Genomic DNA, 23,654 nt, shown 5'->3' with positions numbered 1-23,654 from the left:
ACATGCTTACACTTATAGTATTCCTCATTAATATTCATTGATTTAAAATAGGAGAATAAACTGCAACACTACCGAGAGTTATATATATATATATATATTTATATACAAACGAACAAAAATGAGAAAATAATATTAAAAAAGAAAGGAAAAAAAAAAAGAAAATGAAAATGAAAGTGGGTTAGCTTTCCTATTTAAAGGGCTAGAAATAGTTACCAAAACTTTGAGGATTGAGTGTTCAACCTTTAAATAGAGTTGGCATGAAAACTACTAGTCTCTTGGGTTTTGATGTAGTTAGAATCAACATTGATTAATCTTAAGGTTGAAAAATCATATGATAAATCATGCTTATTAATGAGGAAAACACAGCGGTATGACACACACACACATGAGTTTTGAGACATTTGCCCCAATTTTATGTGAAAAAATTGTTGAGACTGTCCTCGTGGATACAACTCCAGGTGTTGAGTAGTCACGAATTGACTTTTACGAGAATTTAGAATTATGTTTGATTGTTTTTGTTTAGATTTCAAGATTTATGCAATATTAATCTCAATTAATTTTTACTATTTTGCTCAAGGATTAGCAAAACACTAATTGAGAGTGTGATTGAGCTGAATTATTGCATATTTTATATATCTAGAACCAATATATTTTAATTATATCATGACATTATTATTATTTTTAGAATCAATATTTCCTCAGTGCACAACATATATTTGATATCCTATTTTTATTTCTAATTTTTGTGCGTCATTTCTTTTCATTTTTTTTTTATATATGCTTTTAAATAAAATGCTATGATACCATAAACATCGCAGAGAAAGACGCTGGTGGTTTGAGAAAGGAAAAGGCAAGAGACGCAGTATAGAGATGCACGGACCCAGGGGGTCTTTTTCGTGATTGGTTTTCGCGAGAGAGAGAGAGAGAGAGAGAGAGAGAGAGAGAGAGAGAGAGAGAGAGAGACTTGGGGAACTACAAGCTGGATAGAACAGAAAGAGAGGAGTGGGATTGAAAAGGAAAAAGGGGCACGCAACATGCTTTATTTTTGGACGTGAGACGTTGGACTTCAACTTTGAACAAGGCTACACAAACATCACGGGAAGGCAGCAAAAGAAACTCGGCACTTCTGGAAAGAGTGGACGCTGGGTGTTTGACGAAAAAGTAGAGGCATCATGCGGAAGGCAATTTTTGGGGAGAAAAGAAAAAATGCATCAGAGTGGACAGAGAAAACAGGGCTTCCGTGGGGTTGGGGACTTCAAAAGATTTTGGAGAGAGAGGGTGAGAGGCAGAAGGGAGTTGGGGGGACGAAAGGGGAAGACTGTTTTATTTTCTTTGGAGAGGGCTTTTTGGCAATAGGAGGAGACACAAACTGACGGAAGGGGGGTGGACTCCATTATTTTTTGTTTGGGAGTGAAAGAGGTTTGGCAAGCTGGCTGTCTTTTTTGGGAGACTGAGACACTAAGGTCTAGTTTGTTTTCGCAACTAAAAACCAAAATTTTGAAAACTTCTCAAAGTTTTCGTATTGTTAGAAGTTTTATAGAAACAAACACACATTTTAATCTACCAGTTTTCATCTCAAAAGATCTCAAGTTTTCATATAAAAAGATCTCAAGTTTCTTCTCAAGTTTTCATCTAAAAAAAATTACACCATTGGTAAATAAATAAATAAAGGAAGTAGCCAAAAAAAAAAAAGACCAAATGGTTCAAAAAGAAGGAAGCAGAAAAAAAAAATCACCATTGGTAAATAAATAAACAAAAGAAGCAGCAAAAAAAACAAAAAAAGACCAAATGGTTAAAAAAAGGAAGCAGCAAAAAAAAAAAATCACCATTGGTAAATAAATAAACAAAATAAGCAGCAAAAAAAAAGGAAGCAGAAAAATAAAAATAAATTGCAGCATTGGTAAATAAATAAATATTATAAAAAGTACTACAAATACTTGTGGGTCCCATCATATTACTAACTATAACAAAGTCAGACTAATCTCATTTCATCTCATCTCTAAAAACAAACACATGCTTAATCTAATCTCATCTCAACATATTTCAAAAGATTTTATCTCATCTCATCTCATTTTATCTCATCTCTAAAAACAAACTAAGCCTGGGAGCAGGAGACGTTGCACGGAGAGACGGACTGAAGAGGTTTTCCATTTTTTTTTCTCATGGGAACTTCTTTTTTTTTTTTTTTTTTTTTATTCTTTGGGCTTGGACACTAGCTTGCTTTGGCAGAGGGAGAGGACGGTTTCAGCTTGAGGGAGTTTTAGCTATATCTTCTCTCAACTTTTGCTCTCTTATGGCTATCTTCTTATGTTGAGTTTTGTGTTTTATTTTAGTTTTATCATAGAGAATGTTTATTTGATTTCCATGGCTCTTGTGATGAACATGGTTGGCTAAATTTTCGTAGTAAGGTTAGAGGTGAAATCTAATGATTTAAACATTATTTTCGGATCAACATTAGATCTTATATCATGAGTTTGATCGATTGAATGGTTTTATCATTAGATACTTTGATTATCTACATATTTATCTTGATTTATTGTGATTTTCAAATACATTGGATGCTTGAAAATTCCTGTGATATTCAAATAGCTTTGTGAATGTTTTAACTATTATATGTTTGTGCTTAATCATTAGTGATTAGTTTTCTTGACCTTAAATGCTAGATCTTCCAATTAAACAGAATTATTATTTTAGTTTAATTGGAGTAAATTGATAGAGAATATTCTAAATTATTTGATAGATCCTCGAAACCTTAGTCGTTTTCCATATCGATTTATTTTATCATTTTACTTTTATTCTGTTACTTTAAAAATATTTATCTTAATAATTTTCTCTTTTATTTAATTGCATGTTCTTTTTAGTAATTTTTTTTCATTATTTGAATTTATTTTCCTTATCATATAAGTCAATCCCTGTAAATTCGATTATATTAGATGCTACAACACCTGTATACTTTAAGTAAAACTACTCAAAATTTTTTATTCATTAGTTTGAGTCAAAGTTTAGGCGCAACACCAAGTAAAGTTGCAGAGTTTATCTAAAACCTGTTAATATCTATTTTGTTTTTGTTTTTTTAACCATGGAGTTGATTTTTTTTTTTCAATTTTCAAGGTTTACCTCGTTTAGTTTATATTTATTTTTTTTAACTTTTTTAATAATTAACTTTTTAGTATTGTTTGAGCATTTTTTCACAGTGGAGCCTTAGTAACTGCCTAATTTGCCTTATGGATCATCCAGCCCTATATACGTACTTAATTTCTCTTATTTGATAATTGATATAATTAAAATAAAAAATGTATGGTATCTAAATTAAAGTCAACCAAGAACCTGGTAGAATATGACCCGGTTCTCGAAAACCTAGGTTCAAAACCCCCCACTCACTTATATTAAAAAAAAAAATTATGAAAGCTGAGATTGAAAATGGTTCGACACTAAGCCTATATACACGGGTCGTTTGGAGAAGAAATGTACTATAATATTAATATTTTACAATGGGTAGTGATAGGCTTACTACCCTATCACTACTCATTTACTACTTATAAGGTTTTAGGAATTTTTATTTTTTTATCATTTTCTTTTAAGTATTTTTTTAACATCTTTAGCCATTAAGAAAAAATTTTAAAAATATATAATTTTACTAATAGTCACTTCATTGACCATTAAGTAAAATAAAAAATTAAAAAAAAATGAAATACAAAATGAGTAGTAAATAGGTAGTAAAATAGTAGTAATCCTATTATTTTCCTTTTACAATATCTTGTAGTCTTTCATTTTTCATTGTACAATAAAGGTCGGAGACCAATTTTTTTGAAAAAGATAATTTCTTTAGAGCTCTCATCATGAGGCTTAATAAGCTAAAGGAATCGTTTTAAAGAAGTCGTCCTTTCATTTGATCTGATCCCTCTTTTATCGTGTCCATTGGGAGTGGTAAGGAATGACAACTTTTTCCTACTCCTCCAGTGTGCTTGACCTACTCTTTCCCTCATTTCTCCTTTTTCTCCCTTTTCTCTCACACCTTGTGATATCCGCTCATTCTTTATTCTTTCATTATGAGCCTTGTCCTATGTGTCGAGCCTCAATGGCGTGTTTTTGAAATTATCCAATGGATTTCAAAATAAGATAGATATTTTAAAGTTTATAGATATTTTAAATGTTCTGAAAATATTTATATGAGATATTTCCAGTATTAATAAATAAGCTTATTTTTAAAGTAACACAATTATAATATTTTAAAGAGTTCTAAAATATTAGAGCTCATTAAAATATTATAATTTTGGATAATTATTTAAATTAAATTTTGTAAGTCATTTTAAAATATCAAGAGGTTTAACTTTACGTTGAAAATTCTAAAATTAATTTAAATAGTTTTATTCTCTTTGAGTAATTAACGATACTTCATCATTTTAAATAATGATGAAGAAATATTATTTTATAAATTTTAGTTTATAAAATAATATTTTATTTTAATTTCTCTCAGTATTTTATTTTAAACTTTAGTTTAAATAAAACACATAAGTGTTTTCAAATCAGTGTTTAAACTCATTATTAAATCGTTTTGAGAATTCTGAAACGAAAGATTTGGATAATACCCAAGCCCTTTTCTTTTCCTCCTCACTTTTCTCTTTTTTCTCTCTCTCTTCTCTCTTTTCTCTCTCTCCCATGCACGTCGTGCATTGCTTCTTCCTTCCACCCGTGTTGCACTTCATTTCCATAGCCCAACCGCCGTTGACCACCATTGGCCTCAACTCTAGTCACTGATCCTTCCCCTCACGCCGGCCAACAGTCCCTACCACCAGCGAGCCCCTACATGCCCTCCTCCTCTCTCCAAGGCATCATCTTCAAAATGGGTTTTACACCCATTTCTCCACCTAGCGCTGCCATACAATGCCAAAACGACTACCAAGCACTTCCACCAGCACCACCACATCATGGGCTTCCTTCCCATGTCCTTTGTTTTCCCTACCTATCTCTCTTTATCCAATGGGTCACCACAACCATACGTTCCGTTGCACCACCATGCACGGCTACCCATGGAGTCTCACCACCACCATCTTGTTCCTCTCATCACCATGACCTTTCTCAACAATTTTCATGCCCAACAGAGCTTTGCACAGCTCTCACTCTCCCTCACTCTCCAAGGCATGGATTGCACTTCTTGTGGCCAATCCGTCGTCGTGAGCCACCGCCCAACCATCACCTCACCACCACAGCTCCACCACATCTTCATCTACCTCTCCCTAGCTTCCCATGAAGTTCCATGGCCTTTCTCCACCTCAAGCACCCTCCCTTCTTTTCGGATGCATTGTTCATGACGTGATGCCGCCGTGCTCCGCCACCTTTGACCACCACGAGACCACCTTGAGCCTTTCCAAGACCATGCCTAGCTATTTTTAAGCCCAAACTTTCACTTTACATGGTGTACAACCATCGTATGCGGTGACACGTACGACTCCTCCGACCCCCTGATCGTGACGGGCAGCGAGCGACACACGGGTTATCCCGTCATCGTATAACCCTATATCTCTAGTTATTTATGTTAATATTAGTTGGTTGGTTGGACTGTAAAATGCGTAGTTAGTAATTGTGGAGTTCGCTGTGTAGTTGTGAAGTTTTGGGCTTGACTATGTAGTGTTGTGGATTGCGCTGTGAGTATGGGCGTGAGATGGATGCCATAGTTGTGATGTGACGTGAAGTGTGAAGGGAATAAGTGTGGAGTGTACTCTGTGTAGTACCGTGACGCACCGTGTGACATGCACATAATGATGTGTGGTGAAAAATATAGAAAGTATATGTGGCGTGTGCTCTGTGTCGTGTAGCGACTCACCGTACAATGTGTGTAACAAGTGATGTAGCGAAGGGAGTACGCGTGGTGTGTACTCGATGTTGTGTAGTGATGTACCATGAGGCGTGCATCGTAACGATGTGTGTCATAGTGTGGATGGAAGAGAGTTCACAGGGGTGTACTCTATGCTATGTCTTGATACACAGGATGATGTGTCACGAAGGGTTGGATGGCTTAGCAGAGAAGCGTGGAGTGTATGGTGTAGTGTCAGAAACTGTGTAACAATGTCCTGAAGCAGTGGTGACATGGCCTGTACTTCGAGGTGACAGGTGTCACCTTGTGGTTGACTTATGGCCGAAAGTATATAGAAGTGGTGGAAAGGTATCAGAGAATGCAGCGGAAGTATGACAGGCGTCGTGCTATAACTTGGGAATTTATCTCAAGCTACGTGATGTGACAGAGGCGCATTTTGGATACAGTCCTCTCTTGTCAAGTGTTGGGATGAACTTGTATAGGGCCGAAAAGTAGGAAGAGTCCTATCAACTGGGTCTGAGCAAGTTGGTATTGGAGTATGGAGCTTGTTTATACAAGCGGGCATTTATTGGAATTATAAGTTAGTCTTAGGTGATACAAGGGGATAAGATACATTTACCTCTGGCGAGACATGTGTGCTGGATAGGTTCACCATATATAATGGATAATCTGTCTTCAGCATGGTTACATGGTGTGTTAGCCCCAGAGTTATCTTGAATTCATGTAGCCTGTCCGGATGGGAATGAGGATTTAGTATGGGCTATGATATGTGAAGGCAGTGACAAGTATATCGTCTAAGGTTGGAACGCATGACTCTTTCGGTCGGAATCATGCGTAAGAATGTGGAAATAGAATAACGGGACGGAGATCTTAGTGCCTTAACCCTAAAGTGAATCACGGGGGTTCACTTTAAGGAAGAAGACCCCAAAAGTTTTAGTATAGTAAATGGCACGTAAAAGCCCAAGGATGGATGGAGAGTGTTCCAAGTGAGGCATAGTTCTATTTTTTAGAATAATTATTTATGCATTAAATAGATGATGATGTAAAGTTATGTGTATGCAAGTAGGTTGTCATCTGACACGCACACAAATGGACTACATGGATTGAGTATGGCACGAAGTCTAAGTAAGTATTGCGTTCATACTTTTTTAGAGTTTTTCCTAAATAAAAGAAAAAGAAACCAAAAGCTTTTTCTCTAAAGGGAAAACAAAACTTTTTCTTTACGAGACACGCTTTAAATAAAAGAAAACAAAACTTAAGTTTTCAAGTATAAGTATGTAACGACCCTTCTTGGCAGCCCCTTTTCAAGCACCCAAAGTATGTATGTGTATGCATGTGAATGAATGCTATATGCAGTATGTATTGTGTGATACCCCGCTTTTATGTGTACTTTTATTGAAGAAGTATTTTAATTTAATTAAAATATTGGTTCTTTTGTTTTGAATTTATCGGATTTTAGTTGGATTTATTTAGTTGGGAAATTTAGTTTGAGGTGTTTTATTAATATTAATTATTGTTTTGTATTTAATTTGCTTTTTAAATTAAATTATTTTATTTTTAGGTTTTAAAATTATTGTGTTTTAGATTTTATTATTTTATTTTATTTATCACTGCATTTGAATTATTTTATTTAACTTGTTATTTTAAAAATAATTTTCGTTGGACCAGTTTCTTGACCCAAGATGTGAGGACTGGATCTCACTTTCTTTTCTTTCTTTTTTCTTTTTTCTTTTTTTTCTTTTTTTTTTCTTTTCTCCTTTTTCTTTTTCTTCTTTCTTTCTTTTTCTTATTTTCCTTTCCTCCCCCCCCCCCCCACCAGCCCATGCGGCCCTCTCTCTCCCTCCCTCTCCCTTCCCGTCCATTTCTTCCCCTCACCCCAGCCGCCGCCGTGACTTACACCACCCCCGTTATTCGACTCCCCACCGGCAGGTGCACACCCCCACCAATTTTCAGCCCCCCTCCCTCACCACCGTTAGCAGCCGTGAGCCCCACCGATCTGCATGACTTTTCCTTCGTTCCACCACCATCACGCCACCCCATGCCACCATTTTTTCACCACTTCATCACCAACCTATTGCCGACCTAACCCACCCATCTTCAACTCCGATCCATCGCTGGAGCAACCACCACGAGTTTAACTCTGTTTTGGCCATTTTTGACTTCCACAGCCGTTTTCGCAGCCACCCACGATCAACCACCATTTCCACTAACTTCACTAATACCTCTAAGTCATTCCCTATCAATACCAAATCTTAGTTTGTTCCCATTCAAAAGTAGGTATTTTATGACCCATGGCCACAGTGTGTTTTACAATATAACGTTGCTTTTTTGGCACCTTTTGCAGCTCATTGATCATTCGAAAATTATTTTATAGCGCTGTAAGTATTTTTCAAACATCCTTTAAGATTTAAATATATTTTTACAATTAACAATAATTTGTGATTGGTTGTTGTGCCGGACCGAGTTCGAGAAGTTCAAGGGTTGGATGGATTGGAGGACGAAGTTATTTGTATGTCGGTTGATGTTGGGATTTGTTGGATATTTTGTATCTTGATGTATGCATTGCATGGAGCATGCATGTGCATGTTTGTAAAAGGAAAATTGGATTTTTTGCATAATGGCATGCATGTACATGTGTGGGAAATGGAAACTGGTTTTTATGTGTTTAAATGGATTTTGGGGTGCGTGTGTCACGACCCCAAGCCGACGTGGGACATTATCTGGGTGGAGCACCTCTGGTCACTCGAGAGTGCAATATATTAATTGACGTCCCCTGATTTGTTGCTGGGCGACAACGGGATGGTAACACTCTCGTGTCGACTTTGTAGCTCCTCTGCTGGCTGAGGTTAGGGGATACTTGGCTACGTACGCGCTAGGTGTGGAACTGGGTATCACTCTTGTAGATGTCGCATGCGTAGTCGTTACCTACGGTGTGGCATAGGAGCCAGAGTGTGTGGATGGTCCCTAGGAGAGACCATGCTGCATGCGGATTAAATTGGATAATGATTTGATATTGGATTTTGGGCCATTTTCTAGAAAAATGGAGAGAAAAATGTTTTAAATGAAATGTTTTTGGCCAAATGTGATTTTTGGCATGAGTTAAAAAAATGAAATATTTCTGAGAAATGATTATTTTCGCATATGACATCATGTTCATGCATATTATTGTTGCTTGGATGTATTTTCTATCTTGTGGATTATTTGGACTATTACTTACCTGCGGTACCATCTTTGGTAAAGTAGATTTTGATATAGATGTCAAGGTGGCTGAGTCTGAAGAGGTGGCTCTGCCGGATGAATGATTTGGTGTTACTTGCTTTTATGTCGAAATTGGTTTTCCGCTTTTGGGATCTTGTATTTTGGTTTCTTGTGTTTTTATCGAATAATTTTAATACTTTTGAAATACTTTTGTTTAAGCAAATTTGTTTTTAAACAAATTCTAGTACTTAATTGACTGACTTTATTATTCCACTTCGTTATTTTTGTTGTACACTTTTGCTTGTGCACACACTTGGCACTTAGCAATGGGATGTGTAACCCATGTTGTTATCATCCTAACACCTCGATTTCTACATGTCCGTACGTGAAAGTTGGGTGCGTCACATATTGTATGTATGTTCACGAAAGGAAACTTTAAAAGATGCAAGAATGGACATTTTCAAACTAAGAGAAAGAAAACTTCTTTTTCTAAATGACTTTTATAAAAAGAGAAATTTCTTTTAAAACGACTTTCAAGAAAAGAAAGAAAACTATATTTTAAATGACTTTCATCAAAAGAAAGAAAACTATTTTCTTTTAAAAATGACTGTTGAAAAAGCAGTGGTTCTACACGACACTACACCTAGAGGGGTTGAATAGGTGTAATCTAATTTTTATGGCCTTTTGAAAATTAGTCAAACAAGCAGTTAGTAAATGAATCAAATAACACAAATAATTACCACATGATTTTGATCACGGAGTGGAAACTCATTTGAAGAACATCTTTAAAATCTAAAACCACTCTGGATGTAAGACACCACCTCAAATCCACTATAGAAATTTTAGTTCGTTACAACTAATTTAGAGACACTCACAAAACCTTTGTAGTAGCTAAACTTGGCTTGCAACACCACGAGTGACCCACTCGATCTCTACACGCATGTAGTGTCGGAACTCCGACCTTCCTATAGCTTCCCACGAGAACCTCTTGATCTCTGTATCAATAGCAGCTCCGGACTCTTCCGGCCAACAAATATGTCCACTTTAATGGACTCATGTAAGAGTTGATTTTGAGTATGTTGTGGTGGAGAAGTGTTTATCCAAGAGAGAATCAACCAAATGGAGGAGAGGTTGCTCTAAGAAGTTCTTGGAGGCCCTTAGGGTTTTTGCTCTGATTCTCCACACATAGAACAGAAGTTAAGCTGTTCTATTTATAGTTTCAATCAAATGAGGCATTTCAAAACCCTAAATTGTAAGTGATTTGGAACATTGGCTCGAGCGAAGTATCGAGCGAAGGTCGAGTGGCACAATCTGCCTGAGTTCGCTCGAGCTCAGTGTCGAGCGAGGGTCGAGCGACATAATCTGCCTGAGTTCGCTCGAGCTCAGTGTCGAGCAGCACACTCTGCCTGAGTTCGCTCGAGCTCAGTGTCGAGCGAGGGTCGAGTGGTGCAATCTGCTTGAGTTTGCTCGAGCTCCATGTTGACCTAGGGTCGAGCGGTCCAATCTGTTTGAATTCACTTGAACGCCCTGTTGAGCGAGGGTCGAGCGAAGACATCTGTTTTGACCAATAACGAGCATACTTCAAGCCTTTCCCAACAACACTTGTTACAACACTATTTTACACAGGTTTTCACAAGAATATGCCAATACACTCATTTTTCCCTCAACAATCTCCCCCTTTGGCATTTCTATGACAAAACCTCTAACCTATACATATGACTTAATCCTAGCACACCCATCACTAGACTCATATTCTTGAACACTTTGAAATATTTCTGCATGCACTTAGCAAACTGTTAAACATACCTATATACATATGCACAAAAACGTGTTTGCAATTTACAAACCATAATTCATGAATAGTCATATCAAGTACAAGTTTCAGAAAATAAATATTTCATTAAGCAATAAATCAGAGATTGAGTTCAAGAACCATTAATCAAACAACAGCAGCTAACATGAGATATAAATCAAAAGACAACCAAAAGCTGTTGTTCCCCCAAAAAATGTGTTAGTAACACTATGTTACTAAACAACTAACACTCCCCCTGAGTTGGTACAAGTAACACTCCACACTCCCCCTGAGTCAGTACTGTACTACTCCCCCTTTTTGTCACAACAGGTAAAGGGTATCAATCATCTCCATCTGCATCCTCATTAAGCTACCCTTCGATGTCGTTGAAACGTTGGGTTACAAACTGTTGCAGATTATCATTTTTAACATCGAGACTGTAAACTGTAGCATCTATACTATCGAACCGGGCGTCAAGACGGGCCAGATAGTCAAGAACCTGCTGAAGGCTGGGCTCAATAGAACCGGGGGCTGAAGTGGATGGTGCTGATGTAGAGGACTGAGAGCTGGATGACCGAGAGCTCGAAGGCTGAGAGGAGGGAGCGGGAGGGTGCTCAACAAGGAGAGGGTGCGGGGTAGTGTGAGCACGATTAAGCTGGACCGTCCTACGACCAATAGGAGCCTTAAGTGAAATTCTAGGTTCCTGAGGAAGTAAAATGACTGACTGGGAGAGGGCCAATCAGGTGATCAGACAAGCTAAGGGCAACCCAGTCCGTGTTTTGGAAGACCGATACGCCTCAATAATAACTCGACACAGAAGACTTCCTAGATCAATGGAGACACCATTGATCAAGGCATACAGCAGAGTGGCACGGTCAAGACCCATATCACTATTATGACCAGTAGAATCTAAATTAGTGAGAACAATCCTATTGAGAATGAGGTGATCAGGTGTAAAACGAGTAGTCGAAATAGGGGTCGTCCCTTCCCAATTATTAGGCCAACCACAAAGACATCCAGCAATGACTTGTGGACTGGGAGGAGATGTCCGTGTATAGAAAAACACAAGATGGGACACACGAGGGGCATTTAGCAGAGTCGCTATCATGCCCGGAGTTACTCAGAAAACAATGTTCCGGAGACTGATCTCAAACAAGTCATCAACAAACATGTCATAAATGTTGGAGTAAAACTCCCTAACCAACTCCACATAAGGAGTGGGATGACCAGTGGTCAATGCCTACCACTTGCGAGACTCAAAAAAGCGAGGAATGATAGTCTCGGTAAGCTCACCTAGAGACACTTCACGCTCGACTATGGGAGTACGATGAGAGAATTCTGAGAATACAACTCCTAGGCTCGTGCATTACGGAAGTGAGCTTGAGCGGGTGTAGGGGGGTTATGGCGAGGAAGAACACGTCGAGACATGGTTTTGGCTGTAGACAGAGTCAACGACGTTAGACAAGGCTAAGACAATGTGAAGACCAGATGAATGCATGCCAACCATGCTGACACAACAATGCCAACCGACAATGCAAGACTCGGTACATGCCCATGTCACTCTTCATTTTTCAAATCAATGATATATGCCTAGTCCAAAGTGTCCCATATGCATGCCAATGCATGATGAAAAAGAGAAAACAAACATCATTGAGGCATTTTACCAAACACTTGGAGTGCATCCAAGTAAGAAACTTGGGAAAAAACCCATGGGAGTTTCAAACGCCTCCTAAAAACAACCAAACAAGTAACCAACACTCCAAAGGAGTTTCAATAAACCAAATAAATGGAATATTTTCAAGAAAAATATTCAAAGACCCCAAACCGAAACCCATATGCAAAACACACGGAAATACACCCAAAATAAAAGCACCAAATCACGAAAAAATAAAAGAGAAGGGGCTTTACCTTCATTTGAAGGTGATTTTGGAAGAAAAAACAAGTGGAAACCAATTGATTTAGAGAGAAGAAGAAGCAACGCACGGGAGAAAGCAAAACAGAGAAATAGTGCTCTGTGGCTCGAGCGGCGCTGGGTTTTTATAACAGGCGTTCGTTCGAGCGAAATTAAAACCCTCGAGCGGCTATCGAGCGGTTGTCACTCGAGTGGTATCGAGCAAGGGTCGAGCGAGACCACCAGAAATGCATATTTTGCCCAGTTTTGAAACACACAACACTCACATGACTTGGACAAATACTGGGAATGTCAATTTTCACATCAAGAGTACATATCAAATGTAGAGGAGCATCATATTCTCATAAAACACGCAGGTAAAAACAAAATATCACAAGTAATGTAGACGTGCATGTTTAAAGCGGTCCTTACTCAATCAAGAAATTTCAACCGTAAAGCGTGAGCGGGGTTGGGCTGAACATGAAACCATAAGTGCTTGGGAAGCTTTTTTAAGACACAGAAAGTCAAACCCAATGCTTTTAGGACCTGAATCTTTCTGTTTAAATACCTGTTTTAGTATGTTCAAGAAAACAAAAAACTTATTCTATTTTTCGCCCCTATTTTTTTTTTTTTTTATAACAACATCACTTTTTCTTTTCCTTTTAAGATACCATATTTTTGCACAAGCGAACCATGATGAGGTTATCTAGCCCGTGGTCAATTCTATATGTAGGTAGAGCTTCCTACCACCTTTGATTGCCTCCCCAAAAAACTCACAAGTGGTGAAATGTCAATTGACTGAGTTTGGAGTGAAGTGTGTGATGCCAGTTACAGATTACACGAGATACTCATGTTTCAAACCTTTGTAAAATATAGGTATATGATACAAATCTCAAAAGACACATGCACCTAAATTTTAGAATTAACAACCCCATTGTTATATAGCGCAATCATGGAGTGCATGTACAAGCAGCAAACAACGACAAAGAAACTCGACAACTAACAAAAAAATCAACAACAAAATAAAATGAAAATGCATGTAATGCATACCTGTCAGTCTACAGCACCAAAACCATATGTGGCTTGCGTCTTTCCCTTTTGGATGATCCACCTTGGTACCCATTTTCTTGAGTAGGGCTTTTCAATTCTCTTGGTGTGCCTCCTAAGCTCAAAACAGTTTGGTCAGATGTGACCAATCTTACCACAATGATGACACATGGGGCTTGATTTGTTAATTCTTTGTCTCAAGAAGGTTGAGACATTCTTAGGGCCATTCATGTAATTCTTACCCCTTCTAGAAGGATAAGCAGTTCTACTCTTAACGAAAGTGGGAGCATGCACAAAGTGACTCATTAATTTAAAACAGTCTGGTCTAATATGGCATATCTTTCCATAGTGATGACATATGGGGTTCATGTTGCGAGCTCCTTGTCTTTTGGGAGGAGGAACTAACTTTTGCACTTGCAAAGGCTTCTTACCCTTTTCAGATGGATGAGCCTTCCTTTTCTTAGTCTTTTCAAGAACAAACACTGTGTTTCTCTCACTTTTATAGAATGCTTTTGAGCTTGAAGGAGCATCAGGATTCTCTTCAAAGTAACCTAAACCACTCTTATCACTAGAGGATTTTCCTAAACTTAGGAGTTTGTCAAGCTGGTTTGTCCCAATGAAGAATTTCTGCAACTTAGTATTTAACAAAGTTAGCTCATTTTCATGAGTTGTCACTTTATCTTTCAAAGTCACATTCCTCTTTTGTAACTCATCTGTTAGACCAATGGCTTCTCTTAGTTTGCCTTGGAGTCCTTCATTTTTTCTTGTGCATAAATCTATTTCCTCAATATGTACTTTATTGAGTTTCCTCAATTTCACACATTCCTTATACAACTTCTCATAGATTTCTTGCAAGTCATCTTCATTCCCGGATTTATTTTCAGAAACACTCTCAATTTCAACCACAGATTCACTACTATGGCTTTTCCCTACAACAAAAGAAGTGAAAGCCATGTAATTGAGATTTTTCTTCATGGGAGAACTCTCTTGTGAGTCACTTGACTCATACTCACTATCAGTCAAGGAAGCAGCATTAGATTTCTCTTTGGCCTTTTTGTAATTTGCACACTCAAATCGAATGTGACCAAAACCATGACATTCATGGCACTGAATATTGTCCTTGACAACTCTAGTTTCTCGCTTATAGCTCATTTCTCGATTTTCTGAACTTGAACCCCATTGAAACCTTTGAACCTTCTCTTCTCCTGTCCTGGGTTTTTCTGGGCAAACATTTTCCTGAATGTTTTAGCATAAAAAGCTATCTCCTTGTCACTCATGGCAAGTTCATCAGAAGATTCACCAGACTCCTCTCTAATAGTATTGAGGGCTATGGACTTGTTTTTCTTATCCACAGGAAGAGTATGTTCATAGGTTTGTATGGAACCCACCAACTCTTCAATCCTCATGTTGTCCAAGTCTTTGCTTTCTTCTATCGCAGTGACTTTGGGACGAAATCTCTCAGGAAGGGATCTAAGGACTTTTCTCACAATTCTGTTCTCAAGAATTCTATCCCCTAAATTAAAACGAGAATTGACAATATCATTAAGTTTGCCATAGAAGCCATCAAAAGTTTCATCATCCTTCATCCTAAGTTCTTCAAAGTTGGTGGTCAGAATTTGAAGTTTAGAATTCTTTACAGCCTTGATACCCTCATGGGTAACTTCAAGAATGTCTCATGCCTCTTTGCAATTTTCACACATGGAGATTCTCTTAAACTCCTCCTGGGACACAGCCATGAACATCGCATTCAGGCCTTTGCTATTCCAACTACACTCGTTGACTTCATCCCTAGAGTAATTTTCCACACTCTTGGGGGTTTGGACTCCCTCAATGACAACAACCGGTTGTTTCCATCCCTTTTATACGGAAGCCCACACTCGTTCATCCACAGACTTAAGGAAAGCTCTCATTCGAACTTTCCAATACACATAGTTGTTTCCAACAAAAAATGGCGGAGATGTGAGTGATTGAGACCTATCCATTTAGACCACTACAGCAGGATCACACTCAGGAACTAAATCCTAGCGGAGTGAAACCTCTCTGATACCAATTGAAAAAGCAGTGGTTCTACACGACACTACACCTAGAGGGGGGTGAATAGGTGTAATCTAATTTTTATGGCCTTTTGAAAATTAGTCAAACAAGCAGTTAGTAAATGAATAAAATAACACAAATAATCAACACATGATTTTGATCACGGAGTGGAAACTCATTTGAAGAACATCTTCAAAATCTAAAACCACTCCGGGTATAAGACACCACCTCAAATCCACTATAGAAATTTTAGTTCGTTACAACCAATTTAGAAACACTCACAAAACCTTTGTAGTAGCTAAACTTAGCTTGCAACACCACGAGTGACCCACTCGATCTCTACACGCATGTAGTGTCAGAACTCCGACCTTCCTATAGCTTCCCACGAGAACCTCTCGATCTCTGCATCAACAGCAGCTCCGGACTCTTCCGGCCAACAAATATGTCCACTTCAATGGACTCATGTAAGAGTTGATTTTAAATATGTTGTGGTAGAGAAGTGTTTATCCAAGAAAAAATCAATCAAATGGGAGAGAGGTTGCTCTAAGAAGTTCTTGAAGGCCCTTAGGGTTTTTGCTCTGATTCTCCACACATAGAACAGAAGTTAAGCTGTTCTATTTATAGTTCCAATCAAATGAGGCGCTTCAAAATCCTAAATTGTAAGTGATCTGAAACATTGGCTCGAGTGAAGGTCAAGCAGCATAATCTGCCTGAGTTCGCTCGAGCTCAGTGTCAAGCGAGGGTCGAGTGGTATAATCTGCTTGAGTTCGCTCGAGTTCAGTGTTGAGCGGCACACTCTGCCTGAATTCACTCAAGCTCAGTGTCGAGCGAGGGTCGAGCGATTCAATCTGCTTGAGTTCGCTCGAGCTCCATGTTGAGCGAGGGTCGAGCGGTCCAATCTGCTTGAGTTCACTCGAGCGCCCTATTGAGCTAGGGTCGAGCGCAGACATCTGTTTTGACCAATAACGAGCACACTTCAAGCACGCTTCAAGTCTTTCCGCAACAACACTTGTTACAATACTATTTTACACAGGTTTTCACAAGAATATGCCAATACACTCATTTTTCCCTTAACAACTGTTATGAATTGTAAGAATTGAAGAACCATAAGAACTGTAAGAAAAGACTATAAGAATTGTAAATGACTGAATAGACTGAAAATGAATGAACGAACTGAATGGATAATGTATGACAATGCATAACGGCCATATGAATGGAAAATGAAAAGGTACCAATGAATTGGACTAGGTAAATTGCAATGTTGGGTAAGTAGTACTGGTAGTGCACGCAGTGCTGCACCCTGACTGAATAGATTCCCAACTAGTGGCTATAGGCGGAATCAGATCTAAAAGACCGCTTATCCCAACACACGGGACGCAATAATGTACAACAGCCAATGAAAGTGAAAAGAATGAACATATAAATGTTAAGAAGGAATTCATGTATGTATGAATGGATCGAATGCATGAATGTATGTAAGAAAAAATGAATGTATGTAAAAAGATGAATGCATGAAAAGACTCTTTACAAAATGAAGACAGCGATGTGTGGAAAACTGTTTCAAAGAAGAAAACATTTTTAAAGAAAAACCTCACCTCGCAACGTTTTTAAAACGAACAGAATGGTCATGCATGATAAGTACGATATGTATGTATGGAATGATAATTACATAACTGAAACCTATGTTAATATATTTTGACTGTATAATGTAATGCTTATGAGTCATCAATTCATTTTACTTTTTGTGTGCCATCTCAAGGACAATATGAGCATGACAGGTCAGGAAGGGCACAGCCCAAGAGAAAGAGCACTAAGACTTAGATAAGATATTTTGTACGATAAACTTTAATTATAAAATTTAAGATTTTTTGCTGTAGTCTTTTAATTAAGAAAATGAATTTTTTTATAATATGGAGTCTTTTATATCCTGACATGAACAAAAAGGAAATTTTAAAACGAACCTTAATTCATATTGATTTTTATTAAAATCATTTTGTAAAGAACCCACTACAAGGACGGGAGTTACGCACTTGCCTTCCCTTCTGACATTTGCTTTCCTAATCTCCCCTCTCCTTATCTCTTTCCACGTCTTCTAATGATGTTGACCTTTTGATAGACTGAGCTTGATTTAATTGAAACATGGGGATTTTACCCCGAACAAGTGGTTTTAGTTAGTTAACTTCTACAACTCCATTTACATGCAATAGGGTAAAATTCTATTATTATCTACCAAAAAGTAATTAAATAGAAAATAATGTACCTAAGGGCATGGCTCAAGATGGGATATGGGGTAAAATGTAGAGTTTGAACAAATGCAAAACAAAGCAATAAATTAGCATACAAAAAATCATTAGGTCTTGTTTTGATAGTAAAAATTTTCATCTCATCTGATCATTATAATTTTTTTAAATTTTTACATAATAAAATAACAAATTAATTTTTTCAGATCTCAAAATAATAATAATATTTTATTCAAATTTTATCTCAACTTATCTCATCTAATTATTATAACTTTTACAAATTTCAACATAAAATATAATAAACAATTGATTTTTTTCAAATTTCAAAATAATAATAATATTAAAAAATAATATTCTAACAATATTTTATTAATTCTCAACTTAATTTAACATCTAAATGCAATCTCAAACTCCTAAATTGAAACGGTTTCATAAGCCAAATATGACTCAAATCATTCAAAAAAAATAAATATCCCTATATAAGGAGAAAATCTCCACGAACCTAAATAGGCTCTCTACATCCATACTCTACCACACACAATAACTCTAGAGAATCTTCTCTCAAGGAAGACATCATCTTCTACCTCATGAGACCCTAAATTTCTCTATCATATTGAAAGATATACGAGACCATAATAGTGTAAAGTCACCTATTCTAATGGATTTTACCCCCTAAATTAGTCTCTATTTATTTATCTTTTATTTACTTATTTGTTATTTATTTCATAGATGAACACAAAGAATATCATATCAATACCTCAAACTATCATCGTGAATCGAAATGACTTTTTCCTCCATTTATGCCTGATGTGCAAATTTTTGATATTAACAGTTAACACCATTGGTAAGATTCAACTAATTCTCTATATCGGAATTAGAAGAAAGATATTCTCCTACTCACAAAATTGTCTTCGTCAAAGCAGGTAAACCCCCCTCAACCTTGCTATTTTCTTGTTATATACTCTATTAATACTGTAGCAAATAAAGAAAAAAAAATGTAGGAAGAACACAGAAAGGGGATTGTGTATGCAGCATGATCTGTGCATGACATGCACACTGCACGTAAAGGCACTCGATGTAGGACCTGTAGCCACCGCCGCTATAGTACAGTGAGGTTTGAGGACGAGCGACCTGCATAGAAGAGATACAACGATTACAGAGCCTTCTACCAATCACTCACCACAGAGGTGCGTCTGCACAGTGCGAGCAGAGAGCAAGAAGTTGTTGGAGGGCCTACACACCGACGTTCGTGAATTGGCAAGGACACCACCGACCTCAACCAAAATCACTGATGCTTTCTGTCACCAATGTGGTGGTTCCTAGACCACAAAAGCTGTTCACATTGAGCACAGTACGAGTAGAGGATGCGTGTTGCTAAAAGTCCACCAAAGCCAGTCAGGCATCCTTGCACTAGCAAGATCGTCACCGACTACCATCAATCTTGCCATGATCTTCTATCGTCAGTGGTAGTTCGTGACCACAACAATGTTCCTAGCCATCCTCACCAGTGCACACTACGAAAAGCTTGCTCAACACTGACTATTGCTCACCCCCTAAACTAGCTTGACCACCACCTGGCTTGCTGGTATTCTATCACCAACGTGGTGATTTCCGACCGCAACGGTGTTCCTTGCCATAATCTCTAGGTATGGCCTCAAGTGATCTTTTTAAGAGTATTAGCATCAGCTTCTGTACTTTTTCTAGTTAAAATTTGACTACAAATGGCATTTTGGATATTTTACATAACCCCTAGTTACTATAGATCCCAAGTAGATTATGTATAACTTTGGAAAAACCATTAAAGTAATATTTTCTTTTTATTTCTTTTTGTAATTTCTTTATTTTACCCTAAAATAGAGGAACCCACAATGAAGATGTGACGAAGATGTGACACGAAAAATTATCCACAAGCACACATACATGAACAATTATTCACAAACACATTTTTATGGCACCACTAGCTAAAATTAATTCAAGAACTCAGCAATGCTTACAAACAATAAGGTTTGAAAAACAATACAAAAAGTTTTCACCATCTTCAATTGAAGATGATATGACTAATGACCTAATAGAAAATCCGTGTTAAATCAATTTACATATACTTGCCCTGCTTCATGCATAGTACAGTAATTAGTCCCTTTTTTTTCCAATTGTTTATATACAGATAGAATATCTCTATTCTAAAACCCTTTACAAAACACACTATCAATATAGTGTAACTTGATTTGAAAAATAAATTTTAAAATTTGAATTTTACGAACTTATATATAAGAAGAAGAAAATATCCCACCATATGCAAAATGAAAAAGTGAAACAAAAATTAAAATAAATTGTGTTAAAATGCATTAGACATTTAAAAATTTAAATAGCAACAGAAAAAGGGCTCACCGACCAGTCTACAAAGACAATTCTTAAGAATAGTTAATATCATGAAAATGTTCTAAAAAAAGCTGGGTAAGATCACAAACAGATGAATCATAATCAACTGGAGAAAACAAGAAAGATCAGAGGAGAATGCAAAAAGATAACGAGATGAACCCAAAAAAGGGGTGTCAAGTATAAACAACAAACAACAATTATTGAGGAAAAAAAGAACAGTGGAGAGAGGGAGGGAGGGAAGAAGGAGGTAGGGAATATAAAACAATAGAAAATTGCATTTTGTGCTCTAGAGTAAGCTTTGCCTCAGAGGTAGTGACAATTAGATATCATCACAATCATATCTGATAATACGTGCATTCCAAATACATCATTGGCGAATCATAAAATGTTTAAAGCTATTATATCAAGCAAATAGATTATGGTTGCAGCATACAAAACATTCCGTAATACAAAACCCTACATACAATAGATTTTCATCTGTTCTGTTGTCAATCGCTCAAATCAAGTTGAAGTATAATCAGTTAAACACTGACAATCAGTTAAAAAGTTTAACGCAAACCAAACCAAGAACATATAGTTCGATTAAAAAATTTCATACAACTTAAAGACGAAATAAGAACAGAACTTGGAAAACAAGACACACTGCTTATATCTTAAAAAGTACATATGTTAGTGAGTGCAAATACTCTGCATCAGAGAGATTCCCATTAGAACAAGTCATCCTCCTCCGAAGGAGTACAGATGTCCCTGTCTGTTTTATCATCACCTGCAGTGTAGTCCATATGCCATGAAAGGAATGTGATTTCCAGAACCCAGAAATAAAAAGAGGTGAGCCAACATCTATGTTGAGCACCACATATTCAAGAAAATATAACAAATAACAAAACTGAAAAGTATTAAGATACCTAAAATTCCAAGCCATTATCCCAAAAAAATAATAATAACCGAAATACAAAACCCGAAGAATAAATGTTCTACATAAAAAGAAAAAAGAAATAACAAAACAGAGAGAAACTTCGAACTCATAGCAAAAATATTGATAATCTGCCTCGTTGCCGCTGAAATTGTGGAAATTGACAATATTTAATGTATTTACCGAACTTTGTAGGCAGGCAAAGCAACTATAACCATGTTAATAAAAAAAAACTATGCCTCAGATATTAGATTAACTTCACAGATATCAATCTCAAAGTATATTTAACACCATCACAGGAACAGTCAGATTTCACCAGTCTTTAAAGAAAAACGGAACAACAAGATGAATCATAGAATTTGACCTGGGGCTTGAGAAATAAAAATAGGTTTAAGAACACTGGAACTCAGAAACCAAAATTTTTTAGGAAAGAGTGTTCTAGAGTTAGGGTTTGGGTTTACAGTGTTTATATAGAGCGACTGAAACGGCAAAACGAAGCCGCTTCGTTCTCTTGCATAAGAAATCACGACCGTAGATTTAAGGAAGAGTAGTGCTATTACCGAGAAAGGCAAAAAAAAAAATATATATATATATATATTTTTTTTATATTTTTTCATTTTTTTTATATTCTTAAATATTGTTTTAAAAAATAAAAAAATTTACAACATCACTAAAAAAATACTTCATTAATCATTAAGGAAAAATAAGATTTGGGGCCACAAATTCGGCACCCACATTGGTTGGCTTAGCATTTTTGTTCAATGAAATAAAAAAATAAAAAAGGAAAAAAAGAAAAATATGGCTGTATCGGGAACCCATTATGAGTTGGAAAATGATTTACACACAATATTTTATACAGACTGAGGCCAAAAGCTTATATCTTAGATAGTATGAGACCCAATTTTCATAAGAGAGGTTTTAAATTGGATCCCCCTCTCCAAATCCCTCAATAAATAAATAAAAAAACATTTTATACAACCATATTTTAAATAAGGAATATTTTTGTAAAACACCTTATAAAGGTAACGTCATATTACAAAAATACCTTCATCTTATAATATTGTTGTGAAATATATTGTGAAAATGTGTTGTGTGTATATTATTACTCAAGTGAGTTTATAAAATGAGAGACATTGTAATTTTTAAAGTCATAAGATTTGATGTGCTATGTCAATTGTAATTTTTTATTATCTTAAAATAGATTTGACATATTATATTAAAACACCTTAATGTGTGAGTTTATTTTCATAAAATTACTTATAGTATATATCAAAAGAAAATACTAATTTGTTTGGTACATATGCTTACTTAATTTCTCTTATTTGATAATTGATATAATTAAAATAAAAAAAATGTAAGGTATCTAAATTATGCAAGCCAACCAAGAGTCTGGCGGCCTAATATGATATGATCTGGTTCCTCAAATGGAAAACCTAGGTTTGAAACTCTCCACCCCCTTATATAAAAGAATAAACAAACATTATGCAAGTTGAGATTAAAAAAGGTTCAGCACTAGACCTCATCTACGGGTTGTTTGGAGGGAAATCTAATATAATATAAGTATTTTACAACTATAACTAGACCTCATCTACGGGTTGTTTGGAGGGAAATCTAATATAATATAAGTATTTTACAATTTTTTATAGTCTCTCATTTCTCAACGTATAATGAAGGTTGGAGATCCATTTTCTTGAAAATATCATTTCTTTAGAGTTCTTGTTGTGAGGTTGAATAAGTTGAAGGAATCGTTTGAAAGAAGCCTCCATTTCATCTAATTTGATTTGATCCCTCTTTTATTGTGTCCCTTGGGAGTGGTAAGGAATGATAGCTTTTTCTCACTTCTCCCGTGTGTCTGACTAGCTATTCTCCTAATTTCTTATTTTCCTCCCTTTTCCCTCACACCTGCCTTTCTCTCTTCTAACATTTACTTTCCTTGTTTCATCCTTATCTCTTTTCACTTGCCTTTTAATGATAGTGACCCTTTAATGGGTTGGGCTTGATTTATCTAAGACAGGGGATTTTACCCCTAACAATTGGTTTTATTTAGTTAACTTCTACAACCTTATTTATACGAAGTAGTGTAAAATTCTATTATTATATAAAGAAAAGCAATTAAATAGAAAATAATGTAATTTTGTTATGGATAAAGGGCAAAGATGGGATATGGTGTAAAATGTGATAGAGTTCGGGAAAATGCGGGACAAAGCAATAAATTAGCATATAAAAAACCATTAGGCACTATTTGGATAGTGAGAGTATTTTATCTCATCTCACATCTTCTTATCATTATAATTTTTTCAAATTTTCACACAAAATAAAATAAAAAATTTAGCCTTTTCAAATCT

General features: G+C 36.4%; 1 long non-coding RNA gene and 3 other non-coding genes across 4 annotated transcripts; all 4 read right to left on the bottom strand.

The window, feature by feature from the left end:
• Positions 1-18,789: 18,789 nt before the first annotated feature.
• On the bottom strand, positions 18,790-21,805 carry LOC122290339. Its single transcript, XR_006236358.1, has 2 exons — positions 19,259-21,805; positions 18,790-19,148 (listed from the first exon to the last, which is right to left on the bottom strand). It is a non-coding gene; the product is annotated as an uncharacterized LOC122290339 (long non-coding RNA).
• LOC122290644 lies at positions 20,696-20,772 on the bottom strand. The gene has a single exon (XR_006236504.1). It is a non-coding gene; the product is annotated as a small nucleolar RNA snoR122 (small nucleolar RNA).
• On the bottom strand, positions 21,083-21,169 carry LOC122290633. Its single transcript, XR_006236494.1, has one exon. It is a non-coding gene; the product is annotated as a small nucleolar RNA R44/J54/Z268 family (small nucleolar RNA).
• On the bottom strand, positions 21,542-21,615 carry LOC122290628. Its single transcript, XR_006236489.1, has one exon. It is a non-coding gene; the product is annotated as a small nucleolar RNA Z267 (small nucleolar RNA).
• Positions 21,806-23,654: the final 1,849 nt, after the last annotated feature.

The sequence above is a fragment of the Carya illinoinensis genome, chromosome 12 (genome assembly GCF_018687715.1).
Source record: "Carya illinoinensis cultivar Pawnee chromosome 12, C.illinoinensisPawnee_v1, whole genome shotgun sequence".
NCBI classification, from domain to species: domain Eukaryota; kingdom Viridiplantae; phylum Streptophyta; class Magnoliopsida; order Fagales; family Juglandaceae; genus Carya; species Carya illinoinensis.
The sequence above is the reverse complement of the archived record's forward strand: the minus strand, read 5'-3'. Positions and strand labels throughout refer to the sequence as shown.